The sequence below is a fragment of the Xiphophorus couchianus genome, chromosome 5 (genome assembly GCF_001444195.1).
Source record: "Xiphophorus couchianus chromosome 5, X_couchianus-1.0, whole genome shotgun sequence".
Taxonomy (NCBI): Eukaryota; Metazoa; Chordata; class Actinopteri; order Cyprinodontiformes; family Poeciliidae; genus Xiphophorus; species Xiphophorus couchianus.
Genome location: NC_040232.1, coordinates 852,098 through 864,203, shown reverse-complemented (window position 1 = coordinate 864,203; position 12,106 = coordinate 852,098). Strand labels below are relative to the sequence as shown.

At 39.6% G+C, this 12,106-nt stretch overlaps 1 pseudogene; it reads right to left on the bottom strand.

Annotated features, from left to right (window-relative positions):
- Positions 1-3,606: 3,606 nt before the first annotated feature.
- LOC114144873 (golgin subfamily A member 6-like protein 22) lies at positions 3,607-7,671 on the bottom strand (annotated as a pseudogene).
- Positions 7,672-12,106: the final 4,435 nt, after the last annotated feature.

Below are 12,106 nucleotides of genomic sequence, written 5' to 3'. Positions count from 1 at the left end.
GTTGATCACAGCCTTGGAATCTTGGAAACACTTAGATTTAATTTCTGATACACCTTTTTAATATTGGTAGCAATAGTGTGTTAGATTAAAGTATATTACCCAAGCTACAAGTACTAATCTAGTAAATGGAATGTATTTGAAAATGTACTAACTATGACAATATCGGAATCAAAAGAGAATGATTTGAATGTTATGTTTCACAGGTTGAAAAAGACTTCTATCTCATTATTGTTTGTGATAACGTAAAGATTCAAATCTTTGGAGAAGCTGACTGCAGAGGAGCAAGATAGGTTTTGTGAAAATAACTTATAACTTTAATAACTAAAATGACTCTTGATATTTGTCATTAAAACTCAGGGGAAGGTCTAAGTTTTTTTCCAAGGTAGCTCTTGGTTGGTCAAAGCAGGGGTACGCCCTATTTGCATATATTAACAAAGAGAAACGCCTTCACTAGAAAAGGGAATGCGCAACAATAAGAATTCAGATAGCTGCCCTGTTTTGCTTTTAAGCAACCAGCTGTCTCCAAAGGCGCCTTTGTTCTTTTCTTTTAATTCTTTTGTCTCAGGTAAAGAATGTACTTCTTTGTACTCTGAAGTTTCTTGTTAAATTCATATGGTGTTTTCTATTGAATTAAACTCTGTATCTCTGTGACGTCATCGAGCCTCGCCGTCTGCTGTCCAGCCGTGACGACATCCGCTCGGGACCGGGGCTAACAGGAGGAAAAGAGAGCCATGCTTTTTTCAAAATTTAAGCTAACCTAATAAATTTCCTCCTTAATAGTAGTAACTAGTTATGTTTACTCAGTTACTTTTACTCAAGTAACCTTTTGGAAAAACTGCTTCCATTTAGTAGTGAATATAATAAAGTGTATTTTTTTCATTTAATAGAGTAATATTATGAAGATTTATCATGACTCTTTCTTCTGTAAACATTTTAGATCCTCATCTACTGACGTCACTAAATGAAGAACAGACATGAATTAACCACCATCCAGCAGCAGGATGATATTTTCTACATGGTTTTGGTTCCACTGATACTGAAAACTCTTTCTGGGTTCTCTCTGCTCTCATCCTGTCTTCTGAACCAGGTTCTGATCCATGTTAGGAAAAGTTCTGCTCAGTTTGAACCGGATTATATTACAGCCTGATGTTCACCGTGATTCTTCATAATGAGCAGTGATGTCAGAAACACGTTACATACTTTACCAATTTTTCAGTAACGCATAATCTAACTCGTTGCTATTTCAAATCCAGTGGTCAGACCACAGTTACTTATCGAAATCACTTTGTGTTACTATTTTCTTTTGTAATTTAATTTTATTTCCTCTACGTCTTGTCATGAGGTGGTGGTGTAGGTGGTGAGGAAAACTCAGCAGACTCAGGATGAGATGAGTAATGGAGGTTTTAATGTAAAAAACACAGTCCAACCAACGGGCAGCACGGCCGAGCAGAAGCCAGGGCTCGACGCCGGTAGCAACCGTCAAACCAACGGACAACACGAAGGACTCAGAACACATTAGACAGGACCCGACGAGGACACAGACACACAGGTGGCATTAAATACACAGAGGGAAATCACAGAAACGAGACACACCTGGGAATGATCAAGGGGAGGACAGGACGGCACAGAGACTCAGAGACACAGAAAACTCTAAATAAATACAGAGAAAACACAGATCACGACACGTCTTGGGGAGCGACCGCCATTTCTGTGCAACAGAAGCATAAACAATGGAGGGAGATGCGCATTTTGTTGCTGGAAAAACAGGAACTATTTTGAGTTTCGCTCACCAAGTCCGATTGGCGGACTTTGGGCTTGTTTTTTCTAAAGTCTCTTGCAGATTTAATGAGTCGGTGGTTTCTGTTTTGGGGCTTGGAAATAAGCAGACATAAGTCTGACATCCAGTTAGTTTTAGTCAGACTCTCCCTGTCCATCATTTCCCTGATGATCCGTCCTGTATGTTTGTTAATGTCAAGTTAATATATTACCTGTGAACGTTGCGCTCCAGAAAACTGCAAACATTGAAACTAATAAGAGGAGCGCAATAAACGTGAAACAGCCAAGAATGAACGAGCCCATAAAGTTGTGCAACTAAACGCCATTATAATCAATCAATCAATCAAATTTTATTTGTATAGCACATTTCAGCAGCAAGGCATTTCAAAGTGCTTTACATCATTACAAACACAGAAACACAAAGCAACATAGAATCAACAATCAAAACAAAGCATTAAGTCAAGTTCCATAAATAAATTTGTAATTGATTACGTTTCAAATACAATTCTAACCAGGTGGGTTTTTAGTTGAGATTTAAAAGAAGTCAGTGTTTCAGCTGTTTTACAGTTTTCTGGAAGTTTGTTCCAGATTTGTGGTGCATAGAAGCTGAAAGCTGCTTCTCCTCGTTCTGCATCCCCAGAACCAGAACCAGAACCTGAGAGGTCTGGAAGGTTGATACAACAACAGCAGATCTTTAATGTATTGTGGTTCTGAGCCGTTCAGTGATTTATAAACTAACAACAGTATTTTAAAGTCTATTCTTTGAGCTACAGGGAGCCAGTGGAGGGACTTTAAAACTGGTGTTATGTGCTCTATCTTCCTGGTTTTAGTGAGAACGCCAGCAGCAGCATTCTGGATCAGCTGCAGCTGTTTGATTATTAATATATTAGGGTTATTATTATATTAGAAACACAAAACATGTACAAATTACTAAAGGGTTTTTGTACTGTTGTTACCATTAAACAATCTCCCCTTCAGTTCAACCATATAAATGGAGACACGTTGTTGACGTTACCTTTATAAAATAACTTGCAATTAAATATTGGCAAAGATCAATGTATTTTTCACAGCGTGTTGTTAGCAGTTGCTGAAAGTAACTTTAAAAAGTTACTTTTAATGTAACTTAGTTACTTTCCAAATCAAGTAATCAGTAATCTAAGTTACTTTTTAAGGCGTAATCAGTAATCCGATTAAAGTAACGTTTTCAAAGTAACTATCCCGTCACTGATAATGAGTTGTAAAATATATTTGACCAAAAACAAAGAAACTTAAACCTCCAGATCAGTTTGGAGTCAATCAGGAAGGATTTACTGAAAACTGACAGGAGAACACACACCTCCAGATTGTGCCAGGCTTGTTGCTAAGAGACCAAAATAAATCAGAGTCGTGTGCTGAGGAAGACATGAGGAAGAATATTTTAACACCGTCAGAGGGTGTAGAGTCTAAGCCATGGAAGAGAAGCTCCTTCATCATCAGGTCTTCCTCCAGCCGGTAGATGTCTGCTCTGGTTCTGGCCCAGTTGGTGCGTCTCTGTTGGCGATGTCTTCCTCACTATGTGGGCGTTAATGTGGACAGGCTGTGAGGTCACGAGGATCTGAGCTCGATTTGTCCACTGGGCCATTTTCTCTGAAATCTGTTGGAGTCTTTGCTCTCTGCAGGTTGATGATCTTCTCAGATGATGAAAGTTTGAACCTGGACGTTTGACCATGGATCATAAGTTAGCTGATTGCTAACTGCTACAGTCTCATCATGGACTGAAAATGGATGTTGAGATGTTGATGTAAATCCAGAGGCCAGTTGAAGTGGGTCCGATGCCTGGACCAGAACCTCTCAGGCGATCAAACATCTGTTCTTGTATTTGTCCTTCATGGTCTTTAGCTCTCTCTCCTGGGCGTTCTTTAATTCTTCCATTTCTTTCAGCTGCTTGTCTTTGTGCTGCAGTTCTTCTTTCCGTTGTTCCTCTTTGTGAACCAGCAGGTTGTACTTTTTCTGCCGTTTCTCCTCTTTCTCCTGCATCTCCCTCCGGTGTTTGAGCTCCAGATTGTGGATTTCCTCCCGGTGTTCCTCCATCAGACCAGCAAAGTTTTCAGTGTACTTCTCCCTGAAGTCATTGTGCTCTTCTTCTTGCTCTCTCGCCTCCTCCTGGAACTTCTTCTTGATGTCCTCTTCTTTCTTCTCGTATTTTTCGTCCAACTCTCCCAGTGTTTTGTCCTCTTGTTCAGTTTGTTGTTCCAACATCTTTTTGTTCTGATCGTAATACATTTGGAGCTGTTTGAGTTTTATTTCAGCCTGTTTCCGTCTGCTCTCGTTCTCTCTCCTTCGACGTTCCCAGTATTCCTTCAGCTCCTTCTTCCTGTTCTCTTGCTCTTTCCTTGTACTTTCTTTGAGTTGTCCCAGTAAACTTTTCTTCTCCCAGAATCAATTTTTTCCTGCAAATCTTTCAGTTTTGCTTCAGACTCCTGATTTTCCTTCTCCTCCTCTCTCTTCTTCTTCTTGTCTTCTTCATCCCTCTTTTCCTTCTCTTTCTTTATCCTCTCAGTCTCATTGGTCATTTTAACTCTCGCTTGTTCCAGTTGTTTTAATATACTGCTCAAAAAAATAAAGGGAACACTTTAAGTGTTAAACACCTGTTTAAGTGTTCCCTTTATTTTTTTGAGCAGTGTATATCTTCTCTGACTGTAATGGTAAAAGCAATATCAGCCAGAACCCAAAACACAGCCACAACAAGAGGATGGTTAACCAAAAAGTTTATTACTAAAGTAAATGGTGTAGTGTGGTCACACTAGTGGGTCAGGGACAAGGAATCCACAGGGGTCAGGAATCCAGCTGGGGGAGGGGAAGATGAATGGACAAGGGGAGATCTGTGGGGGTCTCAGGGGAAAAACAGACGACAGGGGCAAAATCCACCAACCAGAGGCTAAGTCGTGAAATGGTCCGGGGTCCTGCACGGGAGGGTCTCAGGCAGTGAAAATCCAGAATCCAGAAGGCAGGAGGCAGGGTCAGAAACAGGACTTTCAACAGCAGAAGCATTAGGCAAAACTCTGTGGTCAAAAACAGGCAGAATCAGAAACCAGAAAACTCTTTGGAACATGAGACAAGGCTTGAAAGCTGTGACAGTGGCAACAGACGATCTCGCACTGAGCTGGTGACGAGCAGCTGTTTAAATAGGGACCAGCTCAGTGCAGGTGAGGGAAATGAGCAATCAGCACAGCTGAAGGGCTGGAATCATGACACTGTGACTTGCTAGAGCTGCTTTTTGTTCTTCCATCCTCTCTCGCAGCTCTTTCATTTCTTTGTCTCGTTGTTTCTCAATATTTTGCAGCTCTTTCTGCATCTCCTTGTTCTTCTCTTCCAGGCTTTTCTCCACTTCTTTCTGGATTGCTGCCTCGGCTTCCCTCAGCATCTCACTGGTGAAGCAGCTGCCGTTTTTCTTCACCATCTGCTCGATCTTCTCTATCAGCCCAGAGACCTGCTGTGCTTTGCTTTCTTTGTCGTAGTTGTTGAAGACATGGTACCGTCCTCCATTCTTCGATGAGATTCTTGATCTGATCATCTCCTTTCTCGATGTACAGACATCGAATGATGTTCTAATGAATCTCCTTTTGTGAACAGGATGATGGTGAACTTCTCAGAAGTCTTTCCAAAGACTCTCTTGACCAGGTTTATTGTGTCCTTCTCCTCTGCAGTGAACCTGCTGATCTGCAGCACCAGAAGGAAGACGTGTGGACCAGGAGCCAGGAGACTGATGCACTTGGTCATCTCCTCATTGACTTCATCGTTGGACAGGCTGGTGTCAAACAGTCCAGGAGTGTCGACCACAGTGACTGAGCGGCCGGCCGCTTCACTCTGAGCTTTCTGGCAATACTTGGTGACTGATTTCTGGAGAGCCTGAGCTTTGAGTTCCTCTCTTCCCAGGATGGTGTTTCCAGAGCAGCTCTTCCCACAGCCGGTCTTACCGATCAGGTAGTGTCTTAGTGATCCTAAGAGTGTCTGGGGTCATGACCTGAAGACGCTGAACAAACCTGAAGATGGAAACGAGTTGATTTATGTTCCTTTATTCTTCATGTTTCCATTTTCCATCTGATTCTTAGAGAAAGAATAAAGTTATGAAAATGATGTTGGATAAAATTCAGAGACAAAATCAAACAAACAGAAAACAAAACTGAAGACGTTAGAAAAGATTTTAGATGTTTTCACTTCATATTTTAATTATTAGCATTTAATTTCAATAAACTCACCACAAATTATTGTAAAATTGTTATTAATTCACGTTCAGCTTCACCAAAGATCTGCCTGACAGGAGGTCAAAGGTCACAGCAGATGGGGGCCAAGGAGACGCAGAGACCGTGAAACCGACCAATCAGAGGCCGGCGTCTGAGAGGAAGGTTTTATTTTTCATGATTTAAAGAAATATTATTTATATTTATTTATAATAATGTGACCTGCAGCTGATGGGAAACAGTGAACAGGAATATGATGTTGGATTATTAAACTTTATAACATAAAGAAAAATCAGCAGTGTTTTCAAAGTATGGCTCAGGGGCCGTTTGTGGCCCTCAGGAGGATTTTGTGTGGCCCCTGAATGCAGCAACAGCTTGGCACAAATTTAACCGCCAGGAGAGGAAGTTCAGAAGTTACAGAAATCTTTTTTTTTCTTACAGTGATGCATGCTGGGACATTTCCTGACTCACCTTCAGCTTCACCTGAAACATTTCTAATGTTTCAACATCAAATGAACCGTTAATATTCTGCACTGCTAACAGAAAACAATCTGTCAATTTAAATCAGTTTAGATATTTCATAAGTCCTCCCAGTTTTCATTTTTATTCTCATTATTTCAGAATGAAAAGCTTTAGCTTCTCTGTGGAGCCCAGTGAAGTCGACAGTTAAATGATTTCATTTTCTCATCCTCCCTTTAAGAACAGGATTATATAATATTTATGTTGGTATTTTGGATAATTCTGGCTGTTTTCGTGCTCCAACCGGTTCTGTCTGGTTCCTGCTGGGAGGCGGAGCTTCGTTTCCTCTGAGCTGCAGACGATCCTGCAGGATCGTCTGCAGCTCAGAAAAAAGAAAAGAACGATTCAGCAAACACCGACCTGCTGCTGGTACCGGACTGGACCCAGAAACTCAGAGAAAATCATTCATTTACTAAACCCTGAGATTTCAGTTTGATGTCTTCAGAACCTGAACCGGGTCGGAGCCAGAATTCAGGATGATGATGGGTTTATAACTGAACAAACATAAAAACTAAAGAAAAATGTCATAAAAGCACCAAACAGTCACCAGTTTAGAAACCAGTTTAACAAACATGATTTGTTGAGTCATTGTGAAAATCATCTTTACACATCAAACATGTTGATCAATTTTCATTTATTATTTTTCAATCAGCTCCAACCAGCAGGTTTTAGTCTGGATTTAAAGGAGCTCAGTGTTTCGGCTGTTCTGCAGTTTTCTGGAAGTTTGTTCCAGATTTGTGGTGCTTAGAAGCTGAAAGCTGCTTCTCCATGTTTGGTTCTGGTTCTGCTGTAGAACCTGGTTCTGGTTCTGATGGAGACGCTGCTGCAGGAATCAAAGCCACTAAAGAGAAACGCCTGGATGAGTTTCTCTGATCTGAGACTTTGGTCCTCTGGTTCTGGAAATGATCTGCAGCTGATTAAAAGAGGAAACATGGCTGCAGGTTCCCACCAGCCGCCATCTTGACTCTGAGCTCGTTAGCCGCAGTCTAGATGTTTCAGCTCCTAATGAGGAGCAGATGGTCGTTCAGCCTGTGGCTTTATGGAGGCCTCTCCTGCAGCGCTGCAGGCTCACGTCCACGCATCTGGACCAGGGGCCCAGCGGGCTCAGGGGGGCCCGGAGGGCAGAGGGGAACCAGGGGGACCAGGGGCCCGGCATGTCATCCCAATGGGACAGGCGTCTGCGTGTTTGCCTCCAGGATGGAAATTTAAACAGAGGAGCGTCCAGCGATGCATTCACTGACCGTCTGCAGGTGGAGGACAGCAGAGGAGGCTGAGAGACGCAACATGGCCGCTGTGAAGCTGGTCGCCTTCAGCTGTGAGTTTCTGTTTATTAATCACTTTGTAATCTCTTAAAGGTTTTTATCTCAGAATTGATTGTTTGCTGCTGTTTCCATTCGGTTCAGATAAACTCCAGTTTTCCTGTTTTTTCTTGTTTTCTTGTATTTTGGGTCTTCAGTTCTTGCTGCTGCCTGGTGTTTGACTCCAGCTGCTGGTGAGTTTTATCTAACAAACTAACATGAACTTTGACCTCTGTGGGAAAAATTGAGATTCAACCTGCAGAAACAAAACATACATGAATTGAAAATGTTTTCCTCTGATCATAAAACACAGATCTGGACGTTTAAATCTGGTTTCTGTTGCTCTGGATTCTTAATTTAATCATGAATTTTAATTCCATTATGTCATAAAAACTTAATAAACTGTGACAAATTTAATAAAATGCCAAATTCATAACATGATAAATACAATATTTGTATTAACAATTATAGGAAATTCATTTTTTATTATTATTATTTGTTGTTTTGATAAAAACTGACAAGGCTGAAAAACTGAAAACTCAAACAGACTGAAGAATATTTATCTGATCCTGATTCATGAGAATAAAATAATAAAAAATTCACCTCAGAACCAGAAATTATTTTATTCTCTTTTATTGGATCAAAATCACATCCCAATATGGATGTGATTTTGATGTCAAATATAACGCTAAGAAAAGCAATGTCATGATTGTTAGAAGTAGAGCAGATAAGCATCTGATAACCCCTGACTTCTCTTTATCTGGCATTGTCCTCAATATATGCAATGAAATTAAATATCTGGGACATTACATAACTGATGACCTATCTGATGATCGTGACATTTGTAGGCAGTATTGCATGATGTATGCACAGGCTAATATTTTGATCAGAAAGTTTGGTATGTGTTCATCCTCTGTGAAGGTAGCTCTTTTTAAAGTTTTCTGTACTTCATTTTACACAGCCCATCTATGGCGAAGATATAAAAAAAGTAGCCTGCACAAACTTTATGTGGCATACAATGATGGCCTGAGGCTCCTACTCAAAGTGCCTAGATGGAGCAGTGCCAGCCACATGTTTGCACATAACGCTGTTCCCACATGTGCAGCTGCGCTCAGGAATCTCATGTATAAATGTATGTGTAGATTATCCGTGTCATACAATAATATAATAGCAATTTTAGTAAACCCTGTTTTTAGTACAGCGAGATTTTTCTCAAGATTGTGGAAACATTGGCGTCATCATTTATTTGTGGCTCAGTGACTGTCATGTTTCTTTTTGTTTTTTTATTCTTTTTGTTTTACTATGGACCTCTTTTGTGTCTGAAATAAAGATTGATTGATTGATTGATTGATTTCAGGTTTGTAATATGGTCTCGTATTGAAGTGTTGCCATCTGGTGGTGTATTTGGGTACAGCAGCATCTCGGACGCTCCTATCTTCTTCTTCTTTTATATTATTACATCTTATTTCCGGTTCTCTCATGATGCAGTAAATATGAACATTAGTTTTATTTCAGGGTTTATGGAAATATTCCGAAAAAAATATTGTTTAACTTTATTTGTTGTTTACTTCTTATTTAAAGGGATTTTAATAATAATTCAGTGCATACAAACTTAAGTGAGTTTATATTTATTAGTTTGACTTTAAATTTCTGCAGTTTGTTGTCAGATGTTATCAGGTTAATTTAGGAAATTTTATGACCCAAAGAGACTTTTTTTCATTTCCTCAGTTCTGCTAAATAAACAAATATCACATCAACTCTTTAAAAAAAAGTTATTTCAGAACTTCTGATAAATATCTACCAAATTAAATTTATGAAGAACAACCAGCTTATTTATATTTATAAACCTTAAAATTATGAAAATCATTAAACTTTTGTCAGAAAAATGAAAACGTAGAAAAAGATGGAGAAATTTTCTTCTGTGGGGTTTTATTATTTATTATTTATGAAAAAGGATTTAGAAAAAGCAAAAAGTTTCCAATCTGATCGTTTATTTTATATTTATTTTTCTAAATACATCTAAAAACATAAATGCATATTTTTAATGTCTGTTGAGCTAATTAAATATAATAATCTTCAGTAAACAGAAAACATCTAAAATTATTATTAAATCGTATTTAATAATAATTTATTTAATCTGAGACATAAACATTTGTTGCACAGTTTATCATAATCATGAAACATTTCTCATCATTTAAAAATTTATTTTAGCAATAATAAATTACAAACAACGATGTTTAAAAACCTCAAAAAGATGCTGATTTATTATTTTTCTACTGTTGGTTCATAAGAGTTTAATAAATTAGAATATGATTAAATGTAGTTACTGTCAGCAGTTTAGATTCATACTTTTATATCTTAAAGATGCTTTTAAAATGTTTTAATATTTTATGTTTTTGTGGAGCTTTGACTGCAGCGATCTTTTATTATATTTAGAATAAAAACATTATTTACCCTAAAATTATTCATAGCCCTGCGACAGACTGGCGACCTGTCCAGGGTGTACCCCGCCTCTCGCCCGGAACGTAGCTGGAGATAGGCACCAGCAACCCTCCCGACCCCATTAGGGACAAGGGTGAACAGAAAATGGATGGATGGATGGAATTATTCATATCTATAAGTAAAAATCACTTTTTCACCAGTTACTGAGATGTTTCAGGTCCAAAGAGCCTTCAGAACCTGGATAGCCTGGTTCTGAAGGCGGAGGTTTTCTCTGTGTGACCTTTGACCTGTGTGTGTCTCCACAGACGGCGAGGTCATCTAGGCCTGTCTCAACGACACGCTTCACCTGGCATGTGGTAAGAATCAATAATAAATCAATAAATCAATAAACACATGAAGCTCTGATTGGAAAACGATAAAAACTAAATGTTTGTTTAGAAAATGAAACTTTTTACTGTAGATATGAATTATGATGTAAATGTGATGAAGGGATCAGAAAAATCGCTGATCTTAAAGTTTCACATGAAATAAAATTAAAGCCAAGATATCAAATTAAAAGTATTAATATTAATAACTCCTGTGTTGTGCAATGAAATAAATAAAATATTTAGCAATTAAAACCAAGATGTGAAACTAAAATATGAAGATAAATGATAAGAAAAACTGAATAATTTTAAAATATTTGTCTTCTTTGCATCTGGTTTTATGATCTCTGTGGTTTCCTGGCAACAAACTTTAAATCTGCTCTGATTTATTCTGGGATTAAATAAACTGAAATATTACAGAATAATCTGACAGAAAGAAGATGCCCTGCCAGACCAGACGGATGTGACCTCTGACCTCTGGCAGGTTTGGTCTCATCCTGGGTTTGCGGCTCTGGTTGTATGTGGGTCGGATCACTCTGACCCACATCCTGTACAAGGTCGGCGTAGGAACGCGCTGCAGCGAGGGGAAGCGTCACCCCGACGACGGGCCGGGCAGGTTCTGCCTGTTCCTTTGGGCCGAGACGATGGTGGAGGATCTGTAAGGATCAGTAAAAGATTTATTCATCTCTGCCTGCATGAAACTACAACTGCTAAACAAACTACAACTCCCAGACTGCATTGCTGCACCACCACCCAGCTGGCTTCCTCTGAAATCTGTTCCTCTTTGGGTTTGAATCAGTCTGAAGACGGGTTATGTTCTGATGCAGCAGGGTATTCTGGGTATTGTAGTGTTTAGCAGCATGAGGTGAAAGGTCACGTTTCATCTGCCTCCGTTTTGCCCAGCTGTGAGAGCAGGAGGCTGTGTGACGTCCCGTCACCGAGAGATGGTTTGGGGAGTATTGCTGTGTGGAGCCGACCCGATACCTGGAGGTGTCCTACGCCTGCATCCGGCCCGGTCCTCCGACTAAACCCAACCAAACCTGACCAAACCTGACCAAACCTGACCAAACCGGGCCGTACGTATGGACCAACTCTGACTAAAACTCACTATCCTCTCATATTATTTACTAAAAATCTCATTTTAAATCACCTGAACCTCAGAGCTGAATATGAATCATTAATTAAAACAAAAACTAAAATCTGTTTGGAACTCCCCCTGTAGAACCGTCCAGAACCTGTTACTGTGAAAGCAGCCCACATCATCACACCTCCACCACCGTGCCTGACAGGCCTGCTGGGTTTTCTCCCAACATGTTGCTTGTTAAAGAGACGGCGTTGTGTTTTACAGCCACATGGAGCCATTTAGAGCAAAATAGTTACAGTTAATCCTATAAATATAAAATGACTTTAAGGAAACCTGAATTCACCATTTAAGGCCTTGAAATTGGGCGTCTGTCTCTTTAAGAAGCTGAAGCTCCGCCTTCAG